We start from the raw sequence: 21,374 nt of genomic DNA, 5'->3' as shown, positions 1-21,374 counted from the left end.
AACCGATGTGCCTTCCCCTTCTAAGAACCAAATATTTCATTAAAATTTCATTTAGCTATAACTCTAACCAATGAAAATAAGTATCACTTATAATACATCGTTGAAAAGCTATTAATGAAGGCTTATTACTGCAGTTAAATCTAAATTTTTTGGTATTTGGGCTTTTTTAAACATTTTACAATTGTACATTTGTAAAATTTTACAATTGGGTTCCAGTCGTTTACAATCAAAATGGGAGATGCACAACTTGATGTTACAACAGTCCTAAATCCAAAATTTCATGATCCTATGGCTAACCGTTTTTGAGTTTTGCAAGATACATATGTACAGACGTCACGCCGAAACTAGTCAAAATAGATTCAGGGATGATCAAAATGGATATTTCCTTGAAATCTGAAAACCGAAATTTTTCGCGATTACAATACTTCCTTTAAGGAAGTATAAGGAAGTAAAAAAAATTCCTTAGCAAGCTTTGCGAACGTAATTTTAATAATACCAATATTTTACAGATAGCGCTGGTTACAAACTCGTTACATGCTCGTCTACTTGTGAAAATCGTGGTATAAATTTTCTTTTTAAACAGTTGATATTACTTAAATACATTTTACTCGAAAAAAAAAATACCAATATATATATATATATATATATATACTCATATAATTTATCAAGCTGGAACCATATAGCTACTGAAATATCAACTTGATTTTTGGTGTGTATAATTTTTAAGTAAATATATAAATACCAATTTCTAGTTTTTTTCGAAATTCGAACTTGAATGTGGTCAAGAAAGGTAACAAAATTTTGAACAATGCTTGCGATTTCCCCAATTTCCTACTATACTAAACGAGATATTCACTAGATTAGGGCTTGTAAATACTCTTCAGATAAATATCTAAAACCATTTTCTTATTTTTTTTTAATTTCGATTTTTTAAGGGTGCGACGGTATACGGCGTGGCAGTTCAACCAACTCAGCCACTGCTACTGTATGTACGGCGCGACTTGCTGCATCTGTCTCCGGTTACTTGAGTAAAAAACAAAATAAATAAAAGTAATCCAAAAGAAAGTGAGAAACGAAGTAAATTCCTAGTGGTGTTTATCGAGGAACAATAAGAGTCGGACAAAATACATTTTTACTCGTACGAATTACGGGTAACCAGTTATAATTGATATTTTTAACATTAAGGGCGGCTGTTTTGAAACCCACATTCTTAGACCACTCAAAGCTTCGCAACGTGTATGATAGTTTAAAATAAATCGAATAACTAAAAATAATTTTAGTAACTTTTTCGTAATTCATTTTTTTTTAAAATAAAAAATAATACATTTCATTAATCACGGAGTTCGTTAGAACTTCGTCGGTAAGAGTCTGCAGACGGCGAAGTCAACAACTTTGTTTACAGTTCTAAACATGATTTAACTTAAAAGTGAAATGAAAATGAGAAAAAATAGGGGTGAAAACATTTTGTTTCAGGTCAGTTAGATTTGTACTAAAGAATACTTTCAAAAAATACTTCGAATTTTGTTAGATATTTTTTCCATTTAATAAACCGCGGGACTCGAATATGTAATTTTATTCAATTTTTTAATGTGACTTTACGAATCACGCCGCTAGATAGCAGTACTTAATAGTCCTTGGTAGCATACAAAAAAATTGATAATGTACTTGAAATAATAAAATTTAAAGGAAAATATACTACAGCTTGTTTTATTTAATATGAATGCTGTTATGTAAATAAAAGTACTGAATATGAAATATTTTTTTTAATTTCCATCACTTCTTTAAAAAAAAATTAAAGTATTAGTTTACAACAGATTATTCTACGCAGTTTTATTAAAAAAGAAATAAATAAAACAGAAATAAATTCGAGTGGTAAAATCGAATTTAACGATAAAAATCGAGGGTTACACTATTACAAAGAAATAAGTCCAATATTACATCACGAATCTTCGATTCGTAAAGGTCATTATACGAGTTTTACTAAAAAAGGAATAATATGGTATGAAGTGAATGATACGATTATCAACAAAAAAAAAATTGGCCATGAAATTCAAAAAATGTATGTTTGTTTTAAAAAGGTACTAAATTTTAATGATAAATCCATAAGACAACAATCAATAATTCATAAAAATAAAATAAAAAAATAATCTAACAAAACGCAATGATATCCAAAAAACATTACTATGAAATTGTAATACACTTTCAAAAATCTTTTCCTGACATTTAAATTAATTTTTGATGTAAACAACTTATATTTCTTACTGAAGGCTCGTTTAGCTTGTGCTATTCGGCATTTTATATCGCTCCTGCTTCGTCCATCTTTAGTAATTCTACTTCCCAAATAACAAAATTCTTCTACCTCCATAATCTTTTCTCCTCCTATTTTCACATTCAGTGGTCCATCTTTGTTATTTCTACTACATTTCATTACTTTTGTTTTGTTCTTGTTTATTTTCATGCGATAGTTCTTGCGTAGGACTTCATCTATGCCGTTCATTGTTTCTTCTAAATCCTTTTTACTCTCGGCTAGAATTACCGAATAACCATAAGAATTGTGTTATTTCTGTAAATGTGATATGTATATTGTTTGTTTAATAAATGTAAAAGTTTTTAATATTTACATCAATAAATATCCATGAAAAGAAAAAAAAGAAAACTGGCAAAATATTGCATGGCTTTCCCGACTACACCGGTCTAGTATATAACTAGAAAAAAAAAACTTTCACGAAATTAAGGAAAAAAATTGTTTTTTCATTTTTGGGTCCGGAATATAATATAGGTTTCAAAGATATTTTAATTTTAATAGCCCTGTAAGTGCTGAAGAAGAATGCAATAAAAGTTCTTGTAATAATAAAAATTTAAATACAAAAGATATATTTTTTAAAGGTGGGGAATAAATTTTAAGAGAAACCTTTCTGAAAATATTCATATATAAATTAAACTTAGTAAATCTTCTTAAATAAAATTTTCTCTGCATCTAATTCCCTCTTCAATAAAGGCTAAAATAATAAAATGAAAATTCTCAAAAACCCTTTCTGAATTTTAGGTCCAGGGTTTATAATTTAATAAAACATCGTAGAAATTTTACGATAGCTCTTTATATGAATAATAAACTTTAAAAAATGTTTGAAAAATATATTATACCGAAGGGAGAGAGAGTAAAAGAACCAAAACATTTATTCCAATTTTTAAATCTGGGGGTTTTATTTTTTATTTTAATTTTTTGGATAATTTATATAAGTTAAGTTGTAGGATAGTTCATGTACCAGCAGTTAAAATAGAACCGTTTAAAAAACTATCTACATAATACGAGGTCTGTAAATAAAGTAATGAGACTAGTTTTTTTGGCAGCCGAATTGGCAACACTGTAAAGTTATTAGTAAACATAAGGTTATATGAACAGCTGATTTATATTAGGTATTAATAGTTTTAATCTACTGTTGCCACGTGAGATGTAAATGAACTTTTCGTGAAACGAGTTTTTGTTGTACGTTATAAAAATGAGTGATACTAATTATGAGCAACGTTTTGCGATCAAGTTTTCTGTTAAACTCGGTGAGAATGGTACTGAAACTTTTTCAAAATTGAAAACGACGTATGGAGATGACGCTCTGTCACGAGCCCAAGTTTTTAGGTGGTTTAAAGCATTTTCAAAAGGCAAATCAGTTAGTCCCAAAAAAGCAAATATGTGCAAATCAAAAATCAAACCATGCTAATTTGTTTCTTCGATAATAATGTCATTGTCCATAAGGAGTTATTGCCTACAGGACAGACTATAAATCAATAGATTTAGCGAGACATTTTTGAAAGACCGTGAAAATGAGTTGCCCGCGTGAGACCAGCCATCAAAGACAACTGGACGCTACATCATAACAATGCACCTTGTCACACAACACTCTCAATTAATGAGTTTTTGGCTAAGAAAAACATTCCTGTAGTTCCTCAACCACCTTAATCACCTGACTTGAACAATAGAAACATAAAAAAAAAATGTAACTGACCATCTGAAGGATATTCCGGTTTCTGAATTCCAACACTGCTATGAAGAGTGTAAAAACCGTTTGAAGCTTTGCGTGGCTTCTCAAGGGAACTATTTCGTAGGTGATACCGTCCATGTATAATTTGATTGTAAATAAAAAGTTTGTCTGACCCAGTCTCATTACTGTATTTACAGATCTCGTAGACTGAATGAGGAACAGCGGAATCTATTAATATTTTCACGTTTACAACACAGGTTAAAAGATAAGTTGCCTGCTAAAAGCCCCAGAAATATAGTATTTTTTTAGAAAAACTGATCGTGGCAGAGTGGTAGCGTCTCGGTATTTCATCAGGGGGTCACGGGCTCAAATCCCTGAACGGGATTTGAGCACGTCATTTTTCATACGCTACAAAATTCCATTTTAATATTCCCACGTTCATGATTTTGCGGTGAATTAATTCATTAAGCAAAAATAAATTGTATAAATTAAATTTAGTTATGATTACATTTTAATTGATGTGCGGAATAATTAAGTGTTCTTTTTATAAATAACTAATCTTCCCAACGCAGTTTCGCCCGGGCTATATGGTTACTTGCGCCACACAATTGCTGTAACTCAATGACATTGTGTTCATTATTCAGGAAATTCCAAACATTCGAATTAAACAACGGTAGCAAAAATAAACTTCTTTCATGATAAATGGACAACACTAGAGTGGACGGAAATTAACTCCCTATTGAAAAATGTTAATAAATCTTTTAATATTTAACTAATTTTCATGAAACAAAAATATTTTGTTCTTTACAATGGTGGAACTGTTATGCATCGCATAAGCATTACCATTATCCACCAATTTCCGTAAAAGGATGTTTGCAACAGACTTTTACAGATAATCCAACGATACGTTTCAAAGAACTTAGCGAATTTGCTCCTCCAATTCTTCAAGAGTTTATGGTTTTGTGTAATGAACTTCCTTTTTCACCCACTTCCAGAGGAAGAAGTAGCAGGGAGTTAGGTCAGGACTTCTTACTAGCCATTCAAGGAGGCCACGACGTTCCATCCAGCATCCTGAAAAATGGGTGCCGAACCACGCACGGACAGGACTTACGTAGTGAGGAAGGGCCCTATCTTGAATAAAGATTAGGTCGTTGTACTTGTCCTATGTGGATATAATACCGTGAACATAATCTTCAAGCATATCAAGGTTCCGTTCTTCATTCATTGTGTCCCGAATGAGATATGAACCCACAGCTTTCGTGGATGTCATGCCGCACCACACTGTGACCTTTGGGTGATGTTGGCTTTTTTCAAAAACCACCCTCGGATCCTCTGTTGCCCAATAATGACAATTATGCCGGTTAACAAACCTCCCAACATTAATCATGGCTTCATCTGATCACAGGATATTACCGAAAATATCTGACCGGTTTTCATACCAAGTAAGCATCATCTCCCCGTATTCCAACCGATGATCACAGTCTTCCGGCGATAATTCCTGGCAGTAATGTGGTTTCCATGGACGAAAATTCAACTCTTTCTTCAAAACAGTTCGGATTGTGCGTCGGGTTAAACCACTTTCCCGAGATGCCTGTATTTCTGATTTCTGAGGACTTCGAGTGAACATTTCCTGAACTACTTGCACATTTTCCTCCGTCCTGGTTGTTGAGGGGCGACCGCATCTCCTAATATCTGAAACAGGATCTGTGTCCATTAGCTTCGAATGGCAATTCCTTATGATCTTTGAATCTACCGAGACACGAGGTCCTTTCACACTTAGCCACCATCTTTGTACTTGTACCAAGGACCACCATACTTCGTACCAGGATGCCAGCTGAGCCCGCTGACGCAAGATTAGACGTTGCGCTATGGTCCGCCACTACAATGCTACAATGACATAACTACAATGACATAAATGAGATATCATGTAATAAATTCTACCATTGTAAGGAACAAAATGCTTTTTATTTCATGAAAATTGGTTAAGTATTAAAAAAGTTATAAAGAATTTTCAATAGGGAGTTAATTCCCGCTCACCCGATAGATAACTCGGTATCTAATGAATACAGACAATGAGTTGAATACATGTCATTGTGATAAAGAAAAGCATTCACCTTTCCATTTGAGGCGTTTAATCAAATCGCATTCCTATATTGCTAAAAAGAAATAAACTGTATATTTAAAAAAATAATCAGTGCAAAAAAAATAATAAATGACTTATTTGATTTTATCAAAATTAAAAATCAGCTCTTTCGGTATACAGTACCTTCTTCAGGTGTTACAAACAAAATTATAGTATTTGATACAATTATCTAAACAGCTGTTGTATTTTTTTTTAATTTTTTTTTTTTTTGTTTTTAACATATTTGTTTATTTTCTTTTATTATGATAAATCTTTATCAAGTAAGAGTTTCATCCATCGGTAAATCAGGGGTACCAATATTCGATAAAGTACCATTTTAATTCTATTTAAAATATTTATGTAGGTAAATTAAGAGATTTAACTGTAATGGTTGTAGGCGATTTGACATGAAGTCATTCACAAAACTGATACAGCCCATTCCCTAAAAATAACTAAACATCTCATGCTAGGCTTACTAAGAAATTAAGGAGTTAAGTGGTTTCCCACTGCTTTTTTTACTCGTTTAAATACATACGGTTGCATTTCAGTATTTCAAGCCCATCGAAAAGCAAGTGATATTTAGGCCTAGAAGCTACAACTTTATTATTATACAATATATGAATTGGTTTACAAAAAAAAACTGCTACCAAATAAGGTTATTTACCTTTCAAACAAAGGTTAAAAATTTTTTACTTGAAAAACAAATGCAGAGGCACGAATATTGGATGTGGGCCAAGGCTTTTTGAAATGCGGAAATATGTATTTTTTTTATCTTGTTTTTTAAGTAACTTTATATTTATAAAATCTTGAAATTATATTATCTGGAAAAAAACTTGCAACGGGATTATAAGACGAACTTTCTTCTTTACTGAATAAAAAAAATATAGTTATTTCTAAGTCTCTCCATTTGGTGAAGTAAGCTGGAATATAAATTAGGTCAAAGAAATATTTATCTCATTATGTTAAGGATCAAATTGAAAAATTTGATTCTCGGGAACGAACGGACTGATGAGGCTACCAACAGAGCGGCAACAAACGCTCTCCGATTAGAAATGTGTAAGCGACTTCATGAAGACAGTTCGTGTCAAACTACGTACTCAATGGAATAAGATTAAGTCCTCCCATGGCCTTACATGACATCCGGAAGAACGGGTTCGAGAAACTTTTTATCCCAAATAATTGAAGAGACCAAGTCAACCTAACTCGGCTGAGGATTGAACACACAAAGCTAATCCACGCCCACGTATTTGGCTCTCCTCAGAAGAACTGTGAGGCGTGCAATGTAAAATGGTTCGTAAACCTCTTACTCAGAGATTCCCTCATGTTCGGGTCTATTCGACAACAGTTAAACCTGGTTTCAAATGTAAAGTGTTTACTCAAGCGGAAGAAATACATAAAAAAACTGTTGCAGTTTCTCTGTAATAGTGGGATGAAGAACCTAATTTAGCGGTTTTGCTTACGTGAGATCCCTTACGGAATATTGTATGAAGGTAGACTAGTATTTGATATTCCAATATTTATTACTTTATTATTATAATTGTTCTAGTTTATGTTTACTGTGTTGGTTTTATTGTTTAATTATTTATGATCGTGCAGTTATATTTAACTCGCTAATGATTATTATCGTTGATGCAACTATAAATAAACTATAGAAAAAAAATTACTTCGTTTTTGAAATCGATTAAATATAATATTTTTTTACAACTTATTTATTCTTTTAATTGTTTAAAATATTAAACAAATATTTAGGAATATAAATTTTTTTTCACTTAGTTTATGTGAATAATTTTTAATTATTTTTTGTTAAAAGTAATAAAAAAAAAGCAAACAATACCTTCAGATATTTAAATTTATTGTAACGTAATATATTATTACACGGACCGGTATGCTATAATTAAAATTATAACTATATATACCAACCGGTGTGTTAAGAAAACAAAAAAAGTTAAAAAAAATGATGTTTTTAATAAATCATGGGGAAGGGATGTAACTCATGACGTAAGCAAAACTAGTAGATGTCAGTTGAACACGACCTGCCTTCAGTCAGTGAATTCTAAACTCTTGTATAACTCAGTTGTTTTTAACATAACGCGCTGACGCGCATACATACACGCACACTTAATCCTTGTTTAAAAGTTCTTTCTAATTTTTTTTTTCTTAATTTCATCAACGTTATCGGATAGATTTATTTATAATTAAACACATATTTTTATCGGTAAGTACTATTAAATTTTAAATTGCTGTTTATAATAATTGTAATTCATATTAATCGAAGCATAAATACTTAAATTGTTTATTTTAAATGAATTATTATTTCCTTAGGGTAATCGAATAGAATTAATATCAACTTTAATAAGAACCAGTTTTTTTTTTAATAAAATTTATTTTATATATTTAAATAGATTTGAAAACATTTATTATGTTATTGTAATTTTTTAATCAAGTTTAATGAATTTAGTGTTTATGCGTAAATAATATATTTAAGGTTTTTGTAAGGTGGCAATATTTTTAAATGATATAAAATATATTAATAATAAAAAAACAGAATTGGAATATTTTTTAATCTATTTAAAAAGAGACAAACCTAGAGAGAGAAAAGGTGTTTATTCGTCCGTATTTTTCTATATATATATATATATATATATATATATATATATATATTATAGTATTTTTTTTTTTAAATAAAAAAACGTGGAAATATATAAACGCATATAAATTTGACAACACATAAATGTATATTAAATAATAAAGTAAATACAGAGACACGTAATATCGGATATGAACAAACCTTTTTAAAATGTAGAAACATCTATTATTTTTTACCCTAAATTTTCAATACATAAATTATTTTTATAAATATATAGTTAATAAATAGTTTAGCAAATTAAATCTTAGTTGTAGAGTATGCCGACCTCCGTTGCACGACTGGTATCGTGTAGGCCTTTCATCCGGAGATCCCGGGTTTGAATCCCGGTCAGGCTTCACATTTTCACACGCTACAAAACATCCTCTGAACCAATATATAACGCTGGTCCCGGAAGTTAAAAAAAGTTAGTTTTTAACTAGTTTTTGCTTTATCTTTTTCTCTTCTACATTTAGTACTTTAGCAAAAGATTTATGTTTCATCGTAATGTTAAATCTAAATTTTAAAATTAAAAAAAAATATTTAAAATATTAAAGGAATTGTTATGTTAAACATATCTCTCAGTAATTTTTAATTTAATTTTATTTAAAATTTTCCTTAATTTTTTATAGTGTTTTCACGTACTTATGATAAAGTAGAAATTGGTTAGCTGGCATCTCTCCCGCCACCACCCCATTCGGTCGCCCTAGAGCATAGACCAAATGTCCCGTGCCAAATAACGGCTACTGTGCCGTTATTTGGCACATTTGATAAATTAGTGATGAAATTTAACATATTTTTACGTAAAAATGATTTGGAAAAGGTTAAGTAAAAAGAAAAAGGTACTTACGTATTAACGCCACCGCAGCTACAGCTTTATTTAAAAACAAAGTAGTCAATCGGATTTCGGTGGAAAATAACAGTCTCTTTATTAATTTTAATAAATGGTTATTATTTTATAAATATAATTTAACCAAACTTAACTTACGCTCGCTTTGCTCGCTAACCTTGACTAATTAACACCGTAATTTTTTGAGTATTTATTTAATAAATTCAGTAATTATTGCAATTATTTATTATTTAAATAATCAAAACACTCCTGTTAATTAGTCGAGCGAAGCGAGCGTAGGTTAAGTTTGGTTAAATTATATTTATAAAATAAATAAATATAAATAACCATAACCATTTATTAAAATTAATAAAGAGACTGTTTTGAATTTAAACTCTATATCGGCCCATTTTCCACCGAAATCCGATTGACTACTTTGTTTTTAAATAAAGCTGTAGCTGCGGTGGCGTTAATACGTAAGTACCAAGAAAAATAATAAGGTCCTTTTTTGATAAGCGGGTACACATTTTTTTCAAAAATAACAATAAAAACCCGCGTTTTTTCAGTTATATAACAATAACCAAGTAACATTTATTATTATTATTATTATTACGGACCTTTAAATTATTACAAAATAAGACAAAAATAGGTAGACCTGAAACTCTTGTAGAAATTGATGTATCTCTGTTTTCTAAAAGAAAATATAATGGAGGACGACAAATGTTATAACAACAGTGAGTTTTTAGAAGAAGTTTTTCTGAAACAAAAAAATATTTCATCTCTGCTGTTCCTAATAGAACAAAAGAGACACATTAATTTCTACAACTGCAACTTGTATGGAATCACATACTAAAATGATATCAGATTTATGGAAATAATATGATTGTATAGAAGATTTAGAAGGTATGAATTGTACAGGAAAAATGACAGTAAAAATAGACGAATCCTCATTTTCAAAAAGAAAGTATAGCAGAGAAAAAAATTCTTCCAAATCATTTGGAGGTATTTGCAGACAAATTATAAATATATTCCAACCTTAACCTACGCTTTCTAACGTTGACTAATTACAAATATGATACAATAAATCATAGCGAAAACTTTGTTAATCCAAAAACAGTTGCACATACCGAAATTATAGAAAGTTTATAGTAGCGAGCTAAAAATCGCAATAAGAAGGAATGTAACACTAAATTTGGTTATTTTAATAAAAATTATGTTTCGGAGGTAAATTTGGGTATAAAAAGGCCCACCAGGTCGATCTAGTGGTGAACTCGTCACCGCAAATCAGTTAATTTCGACCTCGAGAATCTAAGGTACAAATCTTAGTAAAAGTAGTTAATTTTATAGGGATTTAAATACTAGGTCGTGAATACCGGTGTTCTTTGGTGGTTGGGTTTCAATTAATCACACACCTCAGGAATGGTCGACCTGAGACTACAAGACTATACTTTATTTACATTCATACATATTATCCTCTGAAGTAATATCTTACGGTTGTTCCGAGGGCTAAACAGAAAAAAAAGAAGGGTTATTAAAAAACAAAAATATATTGGGGTATTTGGTTACTTTTTGGTGGAAAAAAGCGGTACCCGCTTACCAAAAAAGGACCAGTAATAATTATTCATAATTTAATTATTTTGAAAATAAAAAGGTTTTTATTTATTTATTTGTATTTTTTTAATTATTAATAAAGAAATAATTACAGTTGTTACTTTAAATAATTAAAATACATAAATTTAAATTTTATGTATTTAATATATCTTTAAATCATTTTTAATGACAAGTCGTCCATATTTTATCTTTTTATGGCGTTAGTTTAATCAGATTAGTAGTTTTTAGTTAATTTTCTTATTTTTATTAAAAACTTTTTCGTTATAATAATAATCTGTTTGGACTTTTTTTACAACTAACTTTTTGACTAACTTTTTTTTATATATTTTTATGCCGACTCATATTTTAAATAAAATTAAAAATATTTCTAATCAGCAGCAAATTAACAATTAGTTTATTTATTTACCGTATGGCACCAAAACACAACACCAATTACAGTCAAAGATTTAACAAATTAATATATGCTACTGATTCTGGAGTCGCCATCAGGTAATCTTCAGGAGTCCCTTCATAAGGTGTCCTAGGGCAAACTTCTGTGATGTGTTAATTAATAATAGGAAGGGTTAAAGATTTTTGAAAATTTTGTATTTTTTTACTTTTTAGCACTTTTTTCTTAATTTAAAAAGAAAAGAAATATTTTTTTAAATAATTTTTCTCTATACAAATTTTACAAAATTAACCAATTATAAAAGAAAAAACAAAAATAAAATTATCGGTTAATGACTGTAATTCCGTATTTATTAAAAAATATATTTATTCAATTTATATTTAGTATAAAATTTATAAGTAAATTTAAATTTACATTTACTTAATATATCAATTATTATTATGTAAAAATATAAAATAACACCCAGCAAAAACTACTGAAGATAAATTTATGAAAATTTGTATTCACGCTCTTCTTACGGTGTAAGAACACTCTAAGAATAGATTTTTTTGAAATTCTGAGTTTAAAGGGTTAAAATGAAATATATATTTTTTTAATTTCTCGGATTTAAAGGGTTAAAGTGGAATAAAAATGAAATGTACTATCTTTTTTTTTTAATTTCTCGGTAATAATAGAAGATATCAACATGATTTTTGGTACGTGTAATTTTTATGTAAAAATCTAAAAACCGCTTTCTAGATTTTTCAAAATTTCACCTTGAAAGGGGTGAAGAAAGATAAAAATTAGAAGAATGATTGCAAATTTTCCCCATTTCCGACTATAATAAAAAGAAACTCGATAGGTTTGGGCTTACAAATAAACTTCAGATAAATATTTAAAAACCATTTCCGTTTTTTTTTTTTTTTTAATGTCCATTTAACATTTATATCTAAAGTAAATCCGTTATCCCCGAGCCACTTCATTACCAGTAATCGTCTTTCATTATACAGATTAGAGTGGTCCAAATAGGGCAAAAGTTTTGTCGAAAAAGTGCACCCCCTGATTTAAAAGTACTCTCAAAAACAAAGTTTTTGACGCGTTGATGAACCCTTTCCGTTCGAAAAAAGTCATCCCCACTCCACTTGAATTTTAAAGGGGATTTAACATGGGTTTTAGGTTATTTTCAAATCGTTACGATATAGCGCTAGCATGTTTCATCACAAAACTTCAAAAATAACGTATATAAGGGTTTTTGGGGTCGGAGAACACGAATTTGAAGTAAAAAAACTCATTTTGGCTAGGTACGCTAGCTCTTTTTGATGAAGACATCTCAACTGAATTAAAACTGAAAATGGTTGAAAAACTAGCAATTTCGGGTGAAACTTACGAAAATTTATTATCTGCAACAGATGATGATTGTGATTATGATAACGAACCTGCTCACACGAAACGCTACGAAACTAAAAATTTTAACGAATTGTTAAACAAAGAAATCGACTTTTTTGTCAACACGGAGTCCTTGAATTTTTTTAAACGATTCGAATTTGCGACTAGCTTTCTAGAAATTGATCCATGTAAGTGAAGCGAAGACGAAGATTATTTGGCTGCTTTGAATTGTGTTAAAAATCTAAAGGTCGTCTAATGGTTAAGTTGGTGAAAGAATTTAGATGTAAATTCACTATAGATGAAAGTCAATTGCAATATATACTACAAATTGTAAATTATCATAGCAAAAAACATCCAAATGTATATAATTACATTACATATGTAATGTAATATAATAATAGAAATAGAAATCATAAAATTTTAACAACATTATTTGAATAATTATATACATGAATATAAAATTTTTAAAATAAAATGAGAGTTGATCTTTTGAATCTATCCTTCAGATTTTTTTTAATTGGCAACGACTTAATGTGTCAAAACAATTTTTTCACTTCAAATTCGTGTTCTCGACCCCAAAAACCCTAATTAACGTTGTTTGTAATGTCTAAAATTGATTTTTCTACATAAGAAAGCTAGTTGTCAATTAATTGGCAGCGATTTTACAGTTTTAACTTGTCAAAATAAGTTTTTAACTTAAAATTCGTGTTCTCCGACCTCGAAAACCCTTATTAACGTTATTTGTAATGTCTACCATTGATTTTTATACATAAAAACGCTAGTTGTCAATTGATTGACAGCGATTTTGACAGTTACAATGTGGCAAAATGAGTTTTTTTACTTCAAATTCGTGTTTTCCGACCCCAAAAACCCTTATATACGTTATTTTTGAAGTTTTGAGATGAAACATGCAAGCGCTATATCGTAACGACTTGAAAATAACCTAAAACCCATGTTAAATCCCCTTTAAAATTCAAGTGGAGTGGGGGATGACTTTTTTCGAACGGAAAGGGTTCATCAACGCGTCAAAAATGTTGTTTTTGAGAGTACTTTTAAATCAGGGGTGCACGTTTTTCGACAAAAATTTTGCCCTATTTGGACCACTCTAATACAGATGGCAGACATATAAAACATGAAAGGCATGTTTCATTTAATATATCATAATATCATTTAATATTACACACTTTAGACATAGACCCAAATTAGCCAGGCCGAAACAAGCCAATCTATTCCTAAAAGCACTATGGCCAAAAAGAAACTAAGTTACCACTGTTGCTGTATGTGCGATGCGACTGGCTGCACCTTCCTCCGGTTACTTGATCAAAAAACGTAAAAGAAATTGACCGCGACGGAAATGCTAGTTAAAATATAAATATTAAATTTATTTTAGTTATTTTTTAATTGTTTAATTAATTAATAGAGAAGCTTGTACGTGGAAATATGGAAATAAAATTTTTTAGTGTGTGAAATTGGCTGAACGGATTTCAAATCTAGGACTCTCGAATGAAAGGCCGAGACGCTAACGCTCCCCTAAAAATATCTGCAGTTAGTTTATTAATTGATTATTTTTTTTTTTTATTATATTTAATACTTACGGAATATTTATTTATTAAATTAATTAAGTATAGATTTAAATAAATTACTATTTCTCTTTAAGTAGATTAAAAATATTTAAAAAAATTAAATTAAATAAATATTTTTTTAAAACTAATTTGCCTTGAAATTAAGCTCCTTACCAGAATAACAGGTAGTATGTCGTCTGCCTTTCATACGGATGTTGCTAGATTCGAATCCCGGTCAAACATTCATGAGATAAAATTTTATCTCATAATCATTAGCAACTGTGATAATTGTAATAGTAGGATATAACTTCAAACAGAATTACTAAATCATGATAATACTGCAAAATAAAACTAAATATATGTAAACAAAAATAAATAATTAGTAAAAGGTAATATATGTTTAATTTTAGAATTAATAATAAAGAGTTTAAAAGGAAATTAATTAAAAATTAAATTAATTAAACTAATTTAATTTAACTAGATGTATATTAACATCTAGTTTCGATTAATTAATTAAACAATACGTTTTATAGTGAAAAAATTGTTTTCTCTTTACACCTAGCCAGAAAAAAATATATTAATAATTTTTTTTCTTTTAAAAATATTAATAATTCACGAAATATCTTTTTTTTAAGATTTAAATCTGTTATAATATATTACAATATTAATTGTAAATAGCTTCAAATTTAGACTAACCATTATTTTCCATTTTCAGCAATATTTTATTTATTTTTTCTTATCAAAGCAACACATTTCAAAATGAAACAAAAGGAATCGTAATTAAATCCAATTAATTACAAGAAGTATTAGATATTTTAACTATATTAATTATTTTTTTAAACAAAAAAAAATTGATTTTAAAATATTTCAAATCTTTAAACCTCTTTTTTCCTTTTTTTTTAAATTTATTATGAAAATAATATTCTCTATGTTTTTTTTATTTATTTTTTTGTTTTTTAATGAAAATAAGACAAAAGCCTACACAATTATAAGTAATAAAAGCTAATTATTTTACCAGATAAAATCTAGTTTTAGAAATAAAATAATAAAACTACACAAAAGGTTTTTTCAACATAAAAATAAAAATCTTTTCTTTTTTTGTTGTTTTTATGACCTCATAGGAACGCTTTAGTTAAATTTATGGGCCAGTCCATTTTGTAATCGGTTCTTCTTACTTCCGAATCGTGTGAGTTTTTTTATTGTTGCTTCTTTTCTTTTTGCCCACATCTTTTTGAGGCGTTCTTATCTTTGGCGCCTGTCCTCGTCTGAATACACCTTATTGGATTTCTTTTTGATTTTAGGTTCAAATGTTATCATATTAGTTTTAATTAGTTTGTCATTTTTCCAGATTTTGTGATTAGATCTTCTTTGGAGATTCTCAACTCTTCCATATCTTTTCGGACTTCCTTTATCCATTTCGGTTTTGTTGTTCTTTCCCAGTAAAAGTTAATTATTTGGTTTGCAAGTCTGGTGTTTTCTGCTCTAAGTAGGTGCCCCAAGAATGAAATTCTTTTTTTCCTGAAGAAATTTGTTAATGGGGTTATTATTTTATATATTTCTTCATTTGAGATTATCCTCCACTGTCCTTCTACTATGTTTTTCTTGTTTATGCATTTTCTGATAATCTTCCTTTCTATCTTTTCGATCCTTTCTACCTCTCCAATTCTGTATAGTCCGGAGAGAGTCTTGCTGGCGTATTGTATTTCTAGAAGAATTACTGTTTGGTAATTTCTGATTTTAATTTTTGTCTATAGGCATTTTTTATTGTATATGTTTTGGGTAGTTGTTAGTGATTTTTTTAAGTTTCTTGCCGGTTTATTTTCATGAGAAAATAAACCGGCAAGAAAGAACTGCCGGGAAAGAAAGAACCGAGGGGGGGGGAGAATCCCTAGGTCATGAAACGTCGTGAAATAAAAAAAAGCCACACTACATTTTTTTACTGGTTTTCCTTCTTGCACTATAGCTTTAGAGCTATGATTCCAAGATCGTAAAAACAGTAATTATAAAAAAAAATAAAGAGAAAACTGATAGCAATAATAAAAATTATTATAATTGTACTATAATTTATATTTAATGAATCGGGTTGAAATTTTCCTCAAAACCTCAACAAATATATAAAAAGTTATTATTACAATGAACGAATCAGAAATTTTATGAGCTCAAAGTTACGTAAATGCTTTTTTTAACGTTTAAACTTTTCAGGAATTCCAATTTATTTTATTTTTTTTTATTAATGACGCTTACAATTTAAAGTTTACCAAATGTTAAAAATGTCATATTTTTGTAATATAATTTTTTCTTCATTCATCAAAACCCCTAATTAAACCACATTATTTATATATTTTTTTTCCGATATGTAAGTTGCAATCTTTTCAACTAGTGAACAATAAGCAACTCCCCTCGGCCCAATGAGATGATATGTATGACATGTAAATGAAGTATAATCTTGTACAGCCTCAGGCCGACCATTCCTGAGACGTATGATTAATTGAACCCCAACCATCAAAGTATACTGATATCCACTATCTACAATTCAAATCCGTATAAAATGAAGAAACTTTTACTAGGATTTGGGCTTCAGAAACGTAGACTTCGAAAAATCATCTGTTAATCAAATTTGTGAAAATTATGGTAAGACAAAAAGGCAATAATAATTCTTTTATTAGTTTTCTTTAAATTTAAATGGTTATATGGGGCTTCAAAAGATTAGATGTTATATTTAAAGTTAACAAAAATAATAATTAAAGTTAATATACAAAAAATGGCTTACCAACAATTGAATTGGAAGCGTTAAAGCGCTTTCGGAATTAGATTCCATCTTCAGGAACTCTCATATTCGTCCTATTTGTAATAGAAATTAAAACTTCACATGTAAATTATAAATAATCTTGGTATTTGCTTAAAACATAATAGTTGGTCGTCGTATGTTATAAAATTATGTCACCGTAAATGTCCTGATAATTTGGTGGTCTCAACAGTTAAGACCACCAAATCGACAGGACGTTTACGTTGGTACAATTTTATAATATATGACAACCAATTGTTATGTTTTAAGCAAATACCACAATTTTATGTAATTAACATGTGAAGTTTTAATTGCCATTACAAATAGGACGAATATGAGAGTTCCTGAAGATGGAATTTAATTACGAAAGCGCTTGAACGCTTCGAATTTAATTTTGTTTCAGCGGTTTTTTGTGTATTATTTTTAATTATATACCTATACTAACGGGCCACAGTTAATAAAATTATTAAAAATAATAATAATTAATCGCATGTAACAATTCAAAAACGAGACGAAAATTTTTGGTTATTCATAAATCGTTGTAGCAGTTTTGTTGGCTAGTGAAATAGTATAAAAAAATTATTGTTTAAATACCTCTTCTAATGGTTATAAAAAATGGCTTGATATGTTGAGCATATAAAATAACCAGGTTTTTTTCACAATACGAATTTTTTTTAAATTAATACTAATATGGTTTACATATATTAATTATGTTAAAACAAGCCTTTCTTTAAATAAACAATTTTTTTAACAGTTTTTATTTTTAATTTAAATTTAAAATATAAAAATTGTTGTATCTAATTTAAAGTTTATTTTATTTAGTTAAATATTACTGTTACGCTAGTGGTTCTATTAAGGTCTACCTTACCAGGTAAAACACAATAAAACAAGACTAGTTATTATATATTATTTATTTATAAAGCAGAATGCTGATTAATACTCGTAAATTAATCAGAAGTTAGCTTTAAAAATGTTATTATATTACTTGCGCGCACACGCGTGCAAATATAAACACGCGCGCGCGCACACACACACACAACCAGATATACTTAGAGTAACCACGCTCTTTTTTTTATGGTTTAATTAGTATAATCAAATTAAATTAATACTCATAAAAATTCTAGTTTTTTAATTAAATTTTGCGTACAATTAACTTCTAAAGAATATAGCGCTTAATAAAAATACATGTTAAACATCATAGGTATTTATCCATTATTATACAGAATGTTCAAAAAATGACACAACCTTATGAAAAGTGAGTAAGTTACAATAGTTGTTGAAGGTACCTCTTTTATGCAATTTACATAATAGACTACTACGTTGCATGCTCTTAAACATTTTGTTAACGAAATGGCAGTGACACATCGTTCAGTTTCGCTCTGCAATTCGGGAATAGTGTGAGGATGAGTTTTGTAAGCAGCATCCTTAAAGTATACCCACTAGAAAAAGTCAGATGGGGATAAATCACACTGAGGGGGCCATAACCCCTTCAAAATCACTTGTCTATAAAAACATTGATTTAAAAAAGTCATCGTGTTGTTGGCTGTACGAACCGTAGCATTGTCCTACTGAAACTACGTGAATTCTAGCCGGTCTGCAGATGTAGTGTTTACAAATTGTTACACTATCTGTATGTAGCGCTCACCGTTTACTGTGCCGTGAAAGAATGTCATGAAGATTCGCCTACGTGACATTGATCACCAAAACACTCACGTTTTTTCGGTGCAATGGAAACTCGTGCAGCTGATGTGGATTTTACGCACACCAAATGAGTTAATTCGTGACGTCTCGTATCCATCAAGGTGGAACCATGCTTCGTCAGACCGAAACCGATCACCGAGTTCTTCCACGTCTGGCATTTACAGATGACATGAACCGCTGACAGAAAGCTACACGTTTTCCAGTGTCTGCTGGTAACAACTTGTGAACAACACGAATTCTGTACGGATGCGTCTTTAAACACTTACGCAATGACGTGTGGAGGCTGTCAATGGAGAGACGAGAGTGGCTAGATAGGCGTCGCTCAGTCTTCCTCCTGCTAATCAGCTTTTCTGATATTAACACTTTCGGTCGACCACTTTTGGCTGCATCTGTCACATTCCTGTCTCTTTAACACGTCGTAAAGCCGCTTGATGGAGGACTTGTTTGGTGTGTCCACATGATAATTTTTTGTGAAACTATTCTGTGTCTTGGCATAACTGGCACATCTAATACATTGGGAGACATTAAATATTTTCTGCTACATTGTGTAACCTTTTCCTCTCAATTAAACCTGCAAAAAAGAAGGCAACATTCTTCCATAAGGTTGGATCACCCGTGTTTATTGATAACAATTTATTATATTTGAAATTACAAATATTTATTTTTTATGTATATAATTTTTTAATCTAACTATAATTCCTGAAATTAATATTTGTATCTTCATTTATAGCCAACTAATTATTTTTGGATTCTATAAAAATATTTATTTTAAGTAATTATTCAAAAATATTTCTGTAACCCTATTTTTATAAATTTAAAAACTAATTAAATGCCTATTTTTAAATAAAACATATAATAATTTTAAAAATCTGATGTGGCACTACATGACTTACTTGTACACCTATTAAATTACATACAGAATCTTTTGCTGCACTTCATTCAAACTTATTTCATATGAAAGTGAGATATGATCCTCCAATTCTTTAATAAACTGGACAGTTACACAACTGCTTTATGATGAACACCACATTGCATCACATTTTTTTTGTGGTGTCCGTATCAGTATTTTATATTAGTTTATATATTAATTTTGTTTCACGTTGCTCAAGTAGTAGTTATGTGGTGTAAGTGAGAACGCGTCGGATTTGTAACTATACAGACGTAGGTTCGTAGCCGACTACGTATACATATATTTTTTTTAACTTTTTTTCAGTTTAAATATATTAATTTGTTAATTATTATTAATCTCTGTAAAAACATTTAAATTAAAATGAAATGAATATAAAATTTTATTTCAGTAATGATTTCTGATTTTTTTTTCATATTTTTTTTCAGTCGGAGGTTAATAATTATTAATAAATCAGTATATTTAAATTAAAAAAAAAGTTAAAAAGAAAGGAAATGAAGTCGGATTCGAACTGATGTACCTTCCCCTTGTCAGATCCAAATATTTCATTAATTAAAATTTTATTTAGCTATAACTCTGGATCCATTGAAAATAAGTACCACTTATGATACATCGTTGAAAATTTCCCAATGAGGGTTTATTACTGCAGTTAAGAAAAAGTTTAAATCTAAAAAGATTTGGATTTTGGATTTTTTTGCACATTTTCGGTCAAGTCGATTGCAGTCAAAAGAGGAGGTGCACAATTAGATGTTACAACAGTTCTAAATCCAAAATTTCAACATCCTACACCTAATCGTTTTTTATTTATGTGAAATACATACGCACCTACAGAGGTCACCCCAAAACTAGTCAGAATGGATTCAGGGATGGACAAAATGGATATTTCCATTAAAATCTGAATACCGAAATTTTTCGCGATTGCAATACTTCCTTTACTTTGTACAAGGAAGTAAAAATTGTAGTTTTATTTCTTTAAAAATGAAAAATGTTTGAGCTGTTATAATTGTTTATAAAAAGAAACAATTTCTAAAAAGAAAATACTACAAAATTAAAAGAGGACCTTGTTTTTAAGTCTGGCCCATACTTACAGAGCTCAAATTTTTCTTTCTTTCTCAAAAATACCTTTTCATCTCATTACTCTATTTATGATTTTGCTTTTTCTTCTGCACTTTGGAAAGAGGTGGAGTAATTGATCCGTTTGTCTACAGTGGCTCTTGCAATGCCTTGTGGCAGGCCAGATGGGATGAGACAGATGGTGGACGTTATACGCATGATGATCTTTATCCAAATGTTTTTGGTTTGCGGGACGCCTCATGGGTGCACCCTAATAAATATGTGACGCAATTTTTTTCCGGCCATGGTGCTTTTAGGAGCAGAAATTCGGCCTGGTAGATTCTGGGGTGTGTCCTCAGTGTGGACAATTGGACGACATTTACCATGTTCTTTATGAGTGATCGAAGTACGAGTTAATGCGTACGGAGACCATCTTTAGGCTTGATCTTAT

At 29.7% G+C, this 21,374-nt stretch overlaps 1 protein-coding gene across 2 annotated transcripts in view; it reads left to right on the top strand.

Annotated features, from left to right (window-relative positions):
* The first annotated feature begins 8,141 nt into the window (after positions 1-8,141).
* The window catches only part of LOC142332706 (very long chain fatty acid elongase AAEL008004-like), a 189,739-nt gene continuing 176,506 nt past the window's right edge, over positions 8,142-21,374 (top strand). For both annotated transcript variants that reach the window (XM_075379278.1, XM_075379277.1), the window contains exon 1: positions 8,142-8,314. The gene's annotated coding sequence lies outside the window, so the exon portion shown is untranslated. The remainder of the gene's footprint in view (positions 8,315-21,374) is intronic.

The sequence above is a fragment of the Lycorma delicatula genome, chromosome 12 (assembly GCF_047948215.1).
Source record: "Lycorma delicatula isolate Av1 chromosome 12, ASM4794821v1, whole genome shotgun sequence".
Classification (NCBI taxonomy): domain Eukaryota; kingdom Metazoa; phylum Arthropoda; class Insecta; order Hemiptera; family Fulgoridae; genus Lycorma; species Lycorma delicatula.
This window is presented reverse-complemented; position numbering and strand designations above follow the sequence as displayed.